The sequence below is a fragment of the Wasmannia auropunctata genome, unplaced genomic scaffold (assembly GCF_000956235.1).
Source record: "Wasmannia auropunctata unplaced genomic scaffold, wasmannia.A_1.0 LD335987.1, whole genome shotgun sequence".
Classification (NCBI taxonomy): Eukaryota; Metazoa; Arthropoda; class Insecta; order Hymenoptera; family Formicidae; genus Wasmannia; species Wasmannia auropunctata.
Genome location: NW_012026903.1, coordinates 2032470 through 2045051, shown reverse-complemented (window position 1 = coordinate 2045051; position 12582 = coordinate 2032470).

The window sequence follows — 12582 nt, the reverse complement described above, 5'->3', positions numbered from 1 at the left end:
TAGTGTCATTAAAAGCTTGTACAACAATGACTTTTGTTATGTAATTATAAGGAATTATTTTGTAAAAGGAAAAACCATAGAGAGAAATTGAAGACATTGTATACCTCTATTTGTATGTACCTAAGTCATATAAGTATAAAGCATTCTCAATTTATTGCATTTTCTTGGAAAAGGCGATAATAAAAGCGAGGACTAACAAATATTAAAATTGTTATAAAAATAAATATTATTTTTCAAAATTAGATACAGAACATTTACGTCAATTTGTGGGGGCTTTATGCTTACGGCCAACGCTGTACTGCATAAATCTATATTTTAATTAAACGTCGATTCGCACTGTTGTTAAAGCCATTGCGTCGCTGATTTACTTTCGCGGGAGCGGTCGAAGGTACCTCGATACCTCGAAGCAAGGAAACAAGCGGAGGATAGGTTTCGCGGGAAAACAACAACAACAACAACAACGGTTGTTACGATTGGCATACGAAATAGCGACAGTTCAATTTGGCCGAGCGTATACTGTTCTTCGCGAGACGATCGTTACTTTTGGAACAGGAGTATCATCGTCGCGAGGGAGGACGAAAATTCCTGGCGGCGATATCGACAACGGTTTATCAGTATGCAGCCAACGAAACCGAAGACGGCTCCTCCGTTTTGCCTCCGTGCCTTATTCTCCAACTCCGCGATGCGATATCTCTCTCTCTCTCTCTCTCTCTCCCTCCGTTTTTCTCTCCCCGCTCTTCTCATCCACACAACAGGCTGAGTTTAAAATTTCCCGCGGGATGCTCGCGGCAGGAGGATGACAAAGTGGGAGGGATAGATGGATAGACCGATGATGGGCAGGGGCGACAAAAAACACACTTCGGGCTACGTGTTAGTAAAGAGGGAGGAAGAGGGGACGGGGAGGGGTAGAAAGGATAAGACTCATCGCGGATTTTATTCATCGAACAGAATTCCGCTTGTCGGGATAATTTCGTATCGGCTTCGCATCGTTATCGGCGTTTACGTGTCGTAAGGATAAACAGGGATATACATGACCGGTGCGGTGTGCAGCCAGACAATGCGGAGGACACGCGAAAGGGCAATTTGCATCCGGTGGACGACTACGAGCGGAAAATAATAATTGCCGAAAGTAATAAATCCTTTGATTGCAATCGCGATGAAACAGAAAGTCGATGCCCGGTCCGCGGGGGCGATCGGAAAAAAAGTGTCATGCCCATTTGTTCGCTCGAGTATAGGGGAGTATATAATCAATTAAGGAGGGAAACTAAAAAGTTGTGACTTGGACAATCGATAGAGAGGTAGAGAACAAAAGAAGGGAAGCGACACGGGGGCGAGGGCGGCCAATAATATTTATTTATTGATAAACGCTTCAATGAGGCGGCGGGTTACAAAAAACCCCTTTTATAACGAAATCCAGGCGTATCAGCTACTAAGTCCGAGTTTTATCTCTACGAGCAATTAATTTCGGACAATGCTCCGACAATGCGAACCGCGCCGCAGCGGGAGGATGCAGAGAGAGAGAGAGAGAGAGAGAGAGAGAGAGAGAGAGAGAGCGCCATTTTTTCCCCCGGAAGTTTTGCCGCCGAATGAGAATATTCTCTCCGTTCGAAAAAACTTCGCTAACTCAATCACGGGATAACCGCGTAACTCGACGGCGGAGAGGGTAGTTTTCGGAAACCGGGTTTACCCCGGACTTGGCGGCGGGATAGAAAAAAAATTCGTTGAACTGCGCGACCGGAAAAGAGAGTTTCCCAGGCTAGACGGTAGAGATTCGATTACAGGTTTTGTCCCGACCCGATCGCCGGGGGTTCGCCGGGATCCATCGTATCGCGCAGTTTTCCCTTCCGCTAGTATCCTGCGACGTCGGTCGCTCCTTGCGCCGCAGGACAAACGCACGCCCGGACGTAAGCGGAAGAGCTAATTATCCGTGATTGGCCACGGAGATTTTTCGTTCGGCGGGCAAAATGACGTTCGAGTCCGCGACTGCAGAATAGGAATTAAGATACTAATTGCAGCTAATGCGATTAGGCGCAAATTATGCCGTACTATATACTGTTAACGCTTAAGCGGATTGAAGGATTGCTCGAGTCTTTAACTTTTTTTCTTAAATTTTTATTTAGGAAATTTTCAGATACCTTAAATTATTCATAATCAATATAGCACGTCGAGTCGAACAAAGGCGACCAATCAATCCGAGCAAACTCATCCTCCAACACATCGAATAGCGTTAATATTTTGAAAAATCATGGTATACGTGCACGTCGCGACGTCCGCTCGATCTAAACTGTAAAAAAGATCACCAATAGCAAACGCGCGAATTAATCACCTCAACTCCAGACGAGACCACTATCCGATCGAGGATAGATTCGGAAATAGATGTAATAGACGAGAGTCGGCGAGTCGACCTGGAGGGAGACGAATAACATCAGGGATTCGCAGATTCTACGCACTGCGATCGATCGGGGACGATGATATTGATGTTAAAGTCGTTCATGCCTACAATAGTGTCCACACTGCATGCACGATGCCAGACAGACGGGATTCAATATAGTGAAGATCGACAGGATATATGTACCTGTTATTGCTTTTGTATCATTTTCAGTCAGTTCAGCTAGTTGCTCGAAACTCGTAACGGGAAGGTACATACAGCTGCCATAATTTCCTGTATGTCGGCTGTAACGTGCAACAACATGCATCTCGCTAATGTAAACCAGCCTGAGACAACTCTAATTTTCAAAAAAACGAAATTTGCATGACATACGCGCATTCGCTGTATGGAAGAGTTATACATGTGAGCGGATATCCTCATGAGAGAAAGAGAGAGAGAGAGAGAGAGAGAGAAACGGGAAGAGAGGGAGAACAAGAGAGAACACAAAGGCAATAGGCGGATGGCGGTCGTGAATAACAGAAAAAAGGAAAAGATCACGCGGATCGAGAGAATGAATATTCGTCTATTTATTTTACGGTCCATATCATGTAATTTGATTCTGTCGAGTCCCGCAGAGAGCTTCGTTCCTTCAGGCATGCTTCTTGCCGTTCAGCCGCATCGCTCCCGGCCGTATTCCAAATTTTTACAGCTCCTCTTCCCGACGGGATATCATTATACTTTCACCTCCTTTCCCGCCGTCTCGTCTGTCCTGGTTTCTCGGGTAGACAGACGACGTACGGTTAGCGGTTTCATTGCTGGCAACGGCACGGCGAGCCAATGAAACGACAAACGGAATCCAGAAAGCGCGTAGAAACTGATTTATTTTGCTCGTGCGTACATTCGACGAGAAGTCTCGAAAAGATTGCTCGCCAGAAACGTCAAGGACAACTAGCGTCCAGATAAATTTTTACACCGAGTAGAATAGGTATTAATGCTGAAACTTTTCGAAGGAAAAGCTGACGGGAAATAACAAAGATTATATTGATATATGGCCATATATGTTGACATTTTCCCTAAAAATTTTATATTTTTCTGTTATTTCTACTATTTTATATCTTTATTGATGTATTGGTATTTCAGATAAATGATAGCACGCTTATTTTTATATAGAAATATTTTTATGAGAACTTTAAAACGTTCTCATCACTACACAACAAAAATATCTGGATATACATTTTTTATTTCTTTTACTTTTTGTTTTTTCTTCCCAAGCCGTTATATTTTTCTCCTTTGTTTACTATAATTATACATTAAACAATTTAAGTATAATTAATTAGCTCAAATTGATGTATGTTTTTATTATATTAAATTCGTTCAATTAGTTAATAGTCGCGGTAATGTGAGCGTAATATATAATAATAATAATATTGCACGATTCGGGGGGAAAAAAATCAATTGGCCCCAAGCGAAATTACGTCAAGTTCGGAAAGACCACCGTCGTTGCCCGTCGTGCGGCGGGCTTGTCTCACAAGACAAGCCGCGGTTACACAAGACCGAAGTTCTGTGAAGGTTACAAGAACGGGATTGCTCCCGCCGCCAGGGTGGTTGCGTAACAGTAGTTGGTAGTAGAAACGAGGTAGACGAAGCCCCGGCGCGGCGTGGTGTAGCCGGCTGGCTGGCTGGCTGACTACCGGGACTTGCGACCTATCGTTTATTAATTAACCGGCTTAATTAATAATTCAATAACCGCTATCACCGAACTCGCCGCCGTCCCGCCCTTCCGCGCCACCCCATCTCGCGCGCCACGCCACGTCGCTATTTTCCACCACCCATCCCGACCCATTCCTCGTCCTCGCCGTTCAGACGTGTACACGGGCGTTGCGTACGATGCTTGCCGAATCCGGCGAACCAGCCTCGACAAACCCCACCGTGTATATTGTTTAGCTTCGTATACGCGCGTGAGCGGAACACCGGAGCGCACTTATACACGCAACGGCGCCCGCGTCCGTGTATACAGGGTGCTCGCCGGAACCGCACCCTCGCTCGTGTAACAGCGAGTCCCTTCGATCAGTCTGGCGCTTCTTCGGCAAAAATCAGATCCGACAGCGATCTCTTCCAATAATTTGTTCGTCACGGTAATTGATCGTCAAACGAAATTATATCGATAGACAAAATTCGATATATATACGTTTTAATCCCTTTTCCAGCATATGTCACACGAGATTTTCAATTACTTTAATAAAATCGAGCCAAGTATCCGCGTATGAGAAAGAATGGGGAGCGCGCGACACCCAGTACATTATTAGGTATGTCGCACGGCGACATGCACGTGTACACGAAAGACGCGTTCGACGTGTACACGAGGCGTTTGTACACGTGTGCACGAACGGGTACGTGACCGTTGTGTACAACACGCGTGCGCACACATACACTACGGAGGAAGCGCGCGGGGGTGAGGTGCGCCGAGGGTGCACGGTTCACGCTCGGCGTGGTGCCGCGACACGTGGCCCGGTGTAAACCGAACGCGCGCGGGGGCGCGCCGGTCTCCCTGTGTAAACGTGTAAATGTGTATAATATAACACCCCGCAGGCCGCGCAGCCAAACCACTTTGTCGTTCAAATAACATTTTAGCGGAAGCACCGCCATTACTCCGTCGCCGACCCGTGTGGATCGACGCGAATTTTTCAAACAAACGAAAATGGAGGGTTTACAGACTCCTGAGGGACTCCACTGCAGGTATCAGGGACAAAAAAAGAGGAAGAGAGAGAAAAAAAGAGGAAGAAAAAACCGGGGAAAACACCCCAATATTGATAATGATATTGAATTAAATGCATTTGCGTCACCGGAAAATATTAAAACGCCGAGGATATCGTTCTGAGGATGTAAAATATATGAGAGGGAACTCGTTCATTAAAAAGTGAGAATGATGATACATAATTCACAAAATGTAAACGTGTATAACGATCCCGCGTTGTAACACGAGAATTACGGCGAAATCGTAAAAATGAAACGAGATTTATTTACCATACGAAATTATATATCGCCGCGTGTAAAATATTACGAAAAATACCGCGTGTATATTACATATAGCATAATGTGTATAATCGCGATGAAATTTGCAAAGGTGGGTGCCAGTGCGTGGCTCGACGTGCAGCGCGACGAGCGGCGACTCGACTCGGTTATTTCGTTCTAATATCGGGTTTTTACAGCCGGGCGGTTTGTAGCACCCGGGCTTTCGGCGCGGTCGAAATAAACGCGGAGACAGAAAAAGAGAGAGAGAGAGAGAGAAAGAGATACACAACGCTTACCCGGGGAAAGCGATACACGCGGCCGCGCGCGCGCAACCATTATCCGGGGAGATACGCGATAATAAAAAAGGCGATTGGTCGCCATTCGATTTCAGCGTTTTAAACTTCGGAATGGCCGAAGTCCGTTCGCCGTCCGTGCGCGTCCGGACGCGAGAGAGACGGCCGACCAAAAAAAAAAGAAAAAGAAAAAAAGAACCGTCCCAGAGTTGCGTTCATTCGACGCGCGTCCGTCGCGCGCGCGCGTTCCGGCCAGTGAATTCTCTAATTTAATGCGGGACGCACGCGTTAACATAAGATCCACTGTGTTACGGCGACGTGATCGCGCAACGTGAACGCGCGTAATTCACTACGTTTACATTTATTAACGTAATTTCCGAGGGTTAACCAATAGACATTTCCCCGAAATTTGCGGAAATATAGAAACGCGCGGAATAACAAGTGCCCGCGGCTCATACGGAGAGAGATTATTATGCTTTACGCCGCGTACTAGATTTCCGCGATGTCGGATTATACAATAAACAAATAACTTTTCAATACTGAAAGGAGAGAGAGAGAGAGAGAGAGAGAGAGAGAGGGTGGGAGGGGCGAACGGGTGTTGGAGTAGTAGAATTCATGGTGAAATCGTGTACCGGCTTTGCATCAACGGGACGTTTGACACGCGTTATTCTCGATTTATGTTATTAGCGCGCTCCCCGAGAGATATCGCGTAAAACCAGATTCGCGTAAATTGAACTCGCGGATACGCGTAAACAAAAAAAAAGTTCAACTACCCATATATTTCACAAGAAGATAAAAGATAAATGAACATAATCGGTTTTTATCAAATTTCGCTACGCGCTGAAGTCCGCGAAAACGTTTAACAGAGCGCGCGCGCGAGGAGAGGGGAATCGCGTAGCTAAACTTATTCCCCTTTAGAGTCCCCAACTTTGTAGTTTTGGGGAAGATACTGAAATCTACCTGCAATGGAATCACGATCGCAAGGGTCACCGTGAGCAATTTGCATCTCAATTTACCAAGTTGCCAAGCGAAATTTTCAACGTTTTCAATTCGCATTGCTCAAGGGCCGAATGTAAGAGCGAATTTTGAGAGACCGAAAGATTAATCTGATGGATTTTACACGGAATTTTCTCATTATCTGCACGTCAAAAGGCTTTCGAGATAATCGAACGCTATACCTAATCGGCAAGAAGTTACAATTACAGACTTCGCACGTACTCCGCATCCAATATATTTACATTTCTCGCGAAATTATAAATGTACAAAGGCCAACAGCAGAAAGCAGGAATGGCCTAGGGCGGGTGAAACCCGTCTCTGACGTGAATCCGCCGCGCGTATTTTTCGTTTATTTTTTCGCGTTCGCGTCAATAATACCGTGCGTACACACGCGATGGAAAACGCGCGGACAGTCGTACCTCGCGGAAAAATAATTCGCGCGAAGGTAACGCAGATTGATCTCTCCCGCGTGGTCCATTAGTTCGGGTTACAGGGCTTTTCAAATTAGACGGGAATGCGGAGGCCACGCCGTGCCACCGCCTCTCCACCTAGGCACGGGCAAAGCGACGAAGGTACATCAGCGGCGGCACACTGACATGTCCTCTCGCGCGCGGTGATATCGAGTATAGTTCTCTCGTATCACGCATCGATCCTTCACGAGTATAAACGTCAGCGCGTAAATGCGGACGTATCTGTAGTGCGTCCGTAAACTACGGAATGTCCCTTTAGCCGCAAATTGAAATATATAAATCATATCGAAGATACGAGCACAGGAGATTCAGCGATTATTTTCCGCGAGAAAATTAATTTCGCAGTATCCATATATTAAATGAGAATCGTACGACTTAGTTCTTATTCGAAAATTACAATGCATTCTGAAATTATACGTCTGAAAAAAAGAAGAAATAATAAAAGATTTTCCGTGTACTAATTTTTACACCTGGTATGATGTATCGGTTGAAGGGCCATCGTCACGTCGCCGCTCCCATGGAGGTGGAAGTGCGGATTAGGCTCGGGGGCAGAGACCTCGTATCGGGCTCGAATTTGAAGGCGCCTGCCAGGCAGGAGCACAGCCACCGCAACCGGAGGTTGGTTGGCCGCCCGTATAAACGAGCTGCCGCGAGGGTGAGATCGGTGAGATGAGTCTCCCGGAGACGAATGAGCTCGCGCTCAGGATGTTAAGACCGGCTCGACACCACGACACCCATATCCTTTCTCCCCTCGCCGAGATGATAACGATCGGACGGATGCTCTGTTCCGAAAAATGGTCCCCTAAAACCACAACCACGGAAAAGCAGTTGTCTCGACATCCGCACCCGGGGAAGAAAAATACTCGGATTCGAGCTATAACGCGTCGCGGGATTCAGCCGGCTTCGGCCAAATCCAAGTGAAACGCTTATTCGACAGATTCCACTGCGAAACTGCGTGATGGAGGTTTAATATGTAGCTCTAAGTCCCTAAATCTCGATACTACGCCCAATAACGTATTTCCGTCTATAGTCTATAATCCAGATCGTTTCGAAAATAGATAAAATGAATCTTAACGAGTTCGTATTTAATTAGGAATGTATTTGACGTAATAAGTGGAATGAGGTTAACGAGCTTGAATTTAATTAGGAATATATTTGATGTAAAGAGCAAAATAAAGAAAGAAAGAAAGAAGGAGAACATTAGCCGGAACGACATTAAAGTCTACGAGTGACAAAGGAATTGGTAATTCAACGTCTCGGCGAGAATGTAATTGAACGAACACACAGAAGATTGCGCGATCGCACACACGACATAAGCGGTCTGTAAATATAACTTCCGTTACGAGGATAATTGAAAAGCGTATCTCCTGGGCTTTTTCTGAGCAATCGAACGTCCGGGCGAAATCGATGGCACAATAAACAAGTCGAGATCGACTCACGGATCGCATTAATCTGCCTCCGCTCGTCCATGTGATTTTCGTGTTCAATTTGTCAATGAAACATAGCAGCGAAAATTGCGGTTCGGGCTAAAAATTTTTCGAAAGCAGACGTGCGGCTTACCGCGCACTTTGCCACCGCATTGTTCTCGCATTTCATGCTAATATTTATCGTAGCTAATTGAATCCGCTCAAGTTACAGATAATGTCATGCATTTAAACGATACCGCCACGTGACTGACATGACAGCCTGCAATTTTTGCGGGCTCTCTTTTCGACCTCCATATAGAGATACGATATCATGCAGAGAGATTTCTCTCTCTCGAATATCTCCTCGCGTACACGTATATGAGCGGATATTTATTTTATGAATAACGTATCTCCGAAGGTTATGCAGGCAGGAATACTAATTTACTCGTACTATTTCACGTACGAGAAGATTAATTATCTAATTCCTTGAGCTAGATATTTTTATCAGTGGCATCTATCCTAGAGCGAGATTAAGCCGCGCAAAATGGAAGCACGGACGTGTGAAGGGAAGACAAAAGCGCGTCACGATCTATTTAGCATAGTTACGAAAGATTCATCATTGTTGCAAAGTTACCAAAGCCATGAAATCGCGCGCAGCGCGTGCTTGACGGGCCATGTAATTAGTATGTTAATTCATTCACCAACAACTCGTATCCAGGATCCCCGGCATCCTGCGCCGGGATGCGCCGTGTGTATTATGCAACGGATAATTCTCAGCTGTCATTCGTGGGACGGCGCGATCGCGTTCGAATGTATGCGAAACGCGCCGCACACTTCTATTCTGCGCGCGCGAGATCCGGAGCGGGGGGGGGGGAGGGGAGGGGAGCCGAGGGAGCTTCTCGCGGTGAGACGCGGGGGAATGTAAATCGAATCGGCATCGATCCAAGCTCGGCAAATCGCGGCGCCGTGATGGCGCCGTGACAAAAACGCGCCGCGGCGAAAGAGCGGAACGCGGAATGATGGAATCAACTGCACGCGTGGCGGTCCATCGACTTGACGCTATACAGTACGACAGATGCGGACCGGTTTCGTTTCGATAAAAATATTAACCGTCGCGGTTTAGCGATCCGAGCGTGAACCGAGTCGACCGTGTCCGACTTTAAAGCGGTTCACGCCGCTTATCGCCGGGGCGAGTAACCGCTCGCCGGACGACGACGGCGGCGGCGGCGGCGGCGGCAGCGGCGGCGGCGGGCGCGGCAGGCGCGGCGGAATAATATTTCCGTCGCTCGGCATTGGGATCACGTTGACGGCGTGCGCGTCGGCGTTTTAATTAATCGATCGCGCGCGCAATTAATTCATCGGCGCAATCGACGGCACGGTTCGCCCGTCGTGCGGGCCATAATAATAGGGCTCGGCTAGAGCGTCGCGCGCGGAGCGGTGCGGCGCGGTGGTGACGCGTTGTTTCACGGGACGCCGCCGTTCCCCGTCTACGTGCTTCCCCGGGCCCTTCTTATTTAAACTAATTGATTTATTACGCAGCCTGCTGCTAGGAGAGAAAGAGAGAGAGCGCATTTCTTTAATAATCCCTCATTGGGCCCGGGGAATAAGGGACGACGCCATCGCGAAAACTTATGCAAGCGACGACGTGTAGACGCGTCTCTCCCTCTAACAGGGACGAGAGAGAGCAATGAATATATTTAACAAATTAAAACAGATCGTGACGGTCGTCTCCGGATATGTGCGCGGCGTTTCAAGTTCTACGTGTGTGTGTATTCCCTTGCGTTACTTCTATATATTCCTCGCCAAATTAATCTCGTTAAAGAAATCGATCTTATTTTATTTCCATTTCAGCATTATTAATGCATATACAATACATAGCCGAGTAGCAAGCTGACATTATTGGACGTTGTTTTGACGTCAAAATGTCGCCAAAAACATCATTTTCACGTCAACGATAAATAATGCCAGCTTGTTGCCTGAATGTAATAATTAATTATTTCACATTCATAATTCATAAGGCTTTCATAACATCTCCAAAAGTAATTTGCTATTGTTTAACAATCGTCGCTTTTTAACAATCGTTACGTACAAATCAGTGTATCGAGAGTTTAATTACGCTCAATCAACAAACTGTGGAGAATGATTTTTAAATTAGTTGAACGTAGAAACCTAAAACAAAACAGAGAGAGGGGGAGAGAGAGAGAGAGAGAGAGAGAGAGAGAGAGAGAAGCAGCGGTCTCGTAAATCCGCGTAGTGTCTCGTAAATCCATCGTTTCGTTCTGACAGATTCTACATCCCTCCGACACGCCATACGTGGCCAAAGGGTTAAGCTTGTTTCAACGAACGAGATAGCTTCCGATGCGACAAGCTGAACAAAGGCGAGCCAAGTTGAAGAAAGTTGCTAAAAGGATCCAGCGGCGTGTTCGCGGGTGACGGAGGCGCGGGTCCGGATAGGTCGCCCTTCGGTCGAGTTTATTACTCGAATTAATTGGTTTATGGATCGCCCCACTCCTCGGCGATAGTACCACGTGCGGCGGTTATTCGGCGGTGGTGGTGGACCAAGAGGGAGAGAGACACAGAAAGAAAATGAGGGAAGAACGGGAGCGAGAGAAAACGATTTGAAAATGCAGTAAACGGGGGGATCATGCGTGAGGAGGAAGGCCGAGGGTGAGAGGAGAGGAGAGCGAGCGGGAGGAGAGGAGAGCTCGACGAAGGGGAAAGGAGAAAATAAGCAAAAGGAGGAGAGGGAGTGAAGGGGATCATGATCCGGAGAGTGGTGGTGGAGCATGCGCGGGTGGGAGTGGCACCTTATTCGTCGTACCGCTCCCGCCAAGGGTTTCTGTCAACTACGAACTACCGATGGTAAAGGTTCTCGGGTAACCTGCAACAGACGAGGCCGGTGCCCGTTGCCGCGGCACGCGAGTCCACGGGAGTATCACGCGCATGTGATTCGCAGGAACTGTACTTCCGTTCTTCGCAAACGTGACGCGGAGAGAAGTGACAATTATTACACACGTGTTGTGACTTCTTTGTACCTTCATTAACATTAAAGAGAAAGATTGCTACAAAAGACGCGCGTGACGGTGGAAACGTAATCTTCGCGCGATCGTCCGTTAAAGCGAGGAGATCGATCGCAGAAATTCAATCGCCCGGCGAAGTCGATGACGGGTGTGTTTGAGAGTGACAGTGCGCCAGCGAGGATACGCGTGGTAAATCGCTGGTGAAAAGGATACAGTGACGACGAAACCCGAATCCAGCGAAATGTGCGAATCGCGGGACGATAATTGAGCGCGCGATGCGAAGTGCCGCGTTTGCTACGGGCGCGCGTCGCGGCGGGAGAAAATAAAGGTGGACAGAATATATCGCGATCGCGGCACGTGGCCCGGGAGAGCGAAAGTGTCACGTGGGTGCATCGCCGTTCGGTGTGTACGCCGTGTTTCGGGACTCGAAACTTCCCCCCTTTTTTTTCGCACGCGAAGAATTTGCAGACGTCAGAAGGAATTTGCCCGCTGTGCGCGCGCGGGGAACAGGGGGACCGCGCGGCGTTGGAAAAAAAATCGGCGAGGAAATTCATTGAACCGCGAAATAAATGCAGACGCGGAAATTCACGCTCACTGAATTCTGACGAATCTGTTATTTTTTTCCCTCCTCTCTCTCGTCGCGCGCGTAACGGAGAAAGGGACGGAAGGGAATAGAGGAGAAGAATCCGCGGACGCGCGCGCGGAGTAATTCGGCCGGTAGTCGAATGAGATTTACAGCGAGGTGTCTCGCGCCGCTCTCTCGCGAGCTAGGGCCTTTCCTTTGATATAACTAACGAGCCGCGGCCGGCGCGGGCGGTGGTCGGTTAATCAACGACGAGGAGTCACCGGTGAGGGAAAGCGAGCCTCCATTCGTTTCCGCTCTCGTGCACCGGCTCGTCCAACTTCGGGAGGAGGAAAACCTCGATTGCGAGGAGGCCTGGGCCCTCTTCTCGAGGCGCATCGACGTTCGTGTCGCGGCGAGTAATCATTCCGCGTTAATTAGCGAGGAACGGGGAA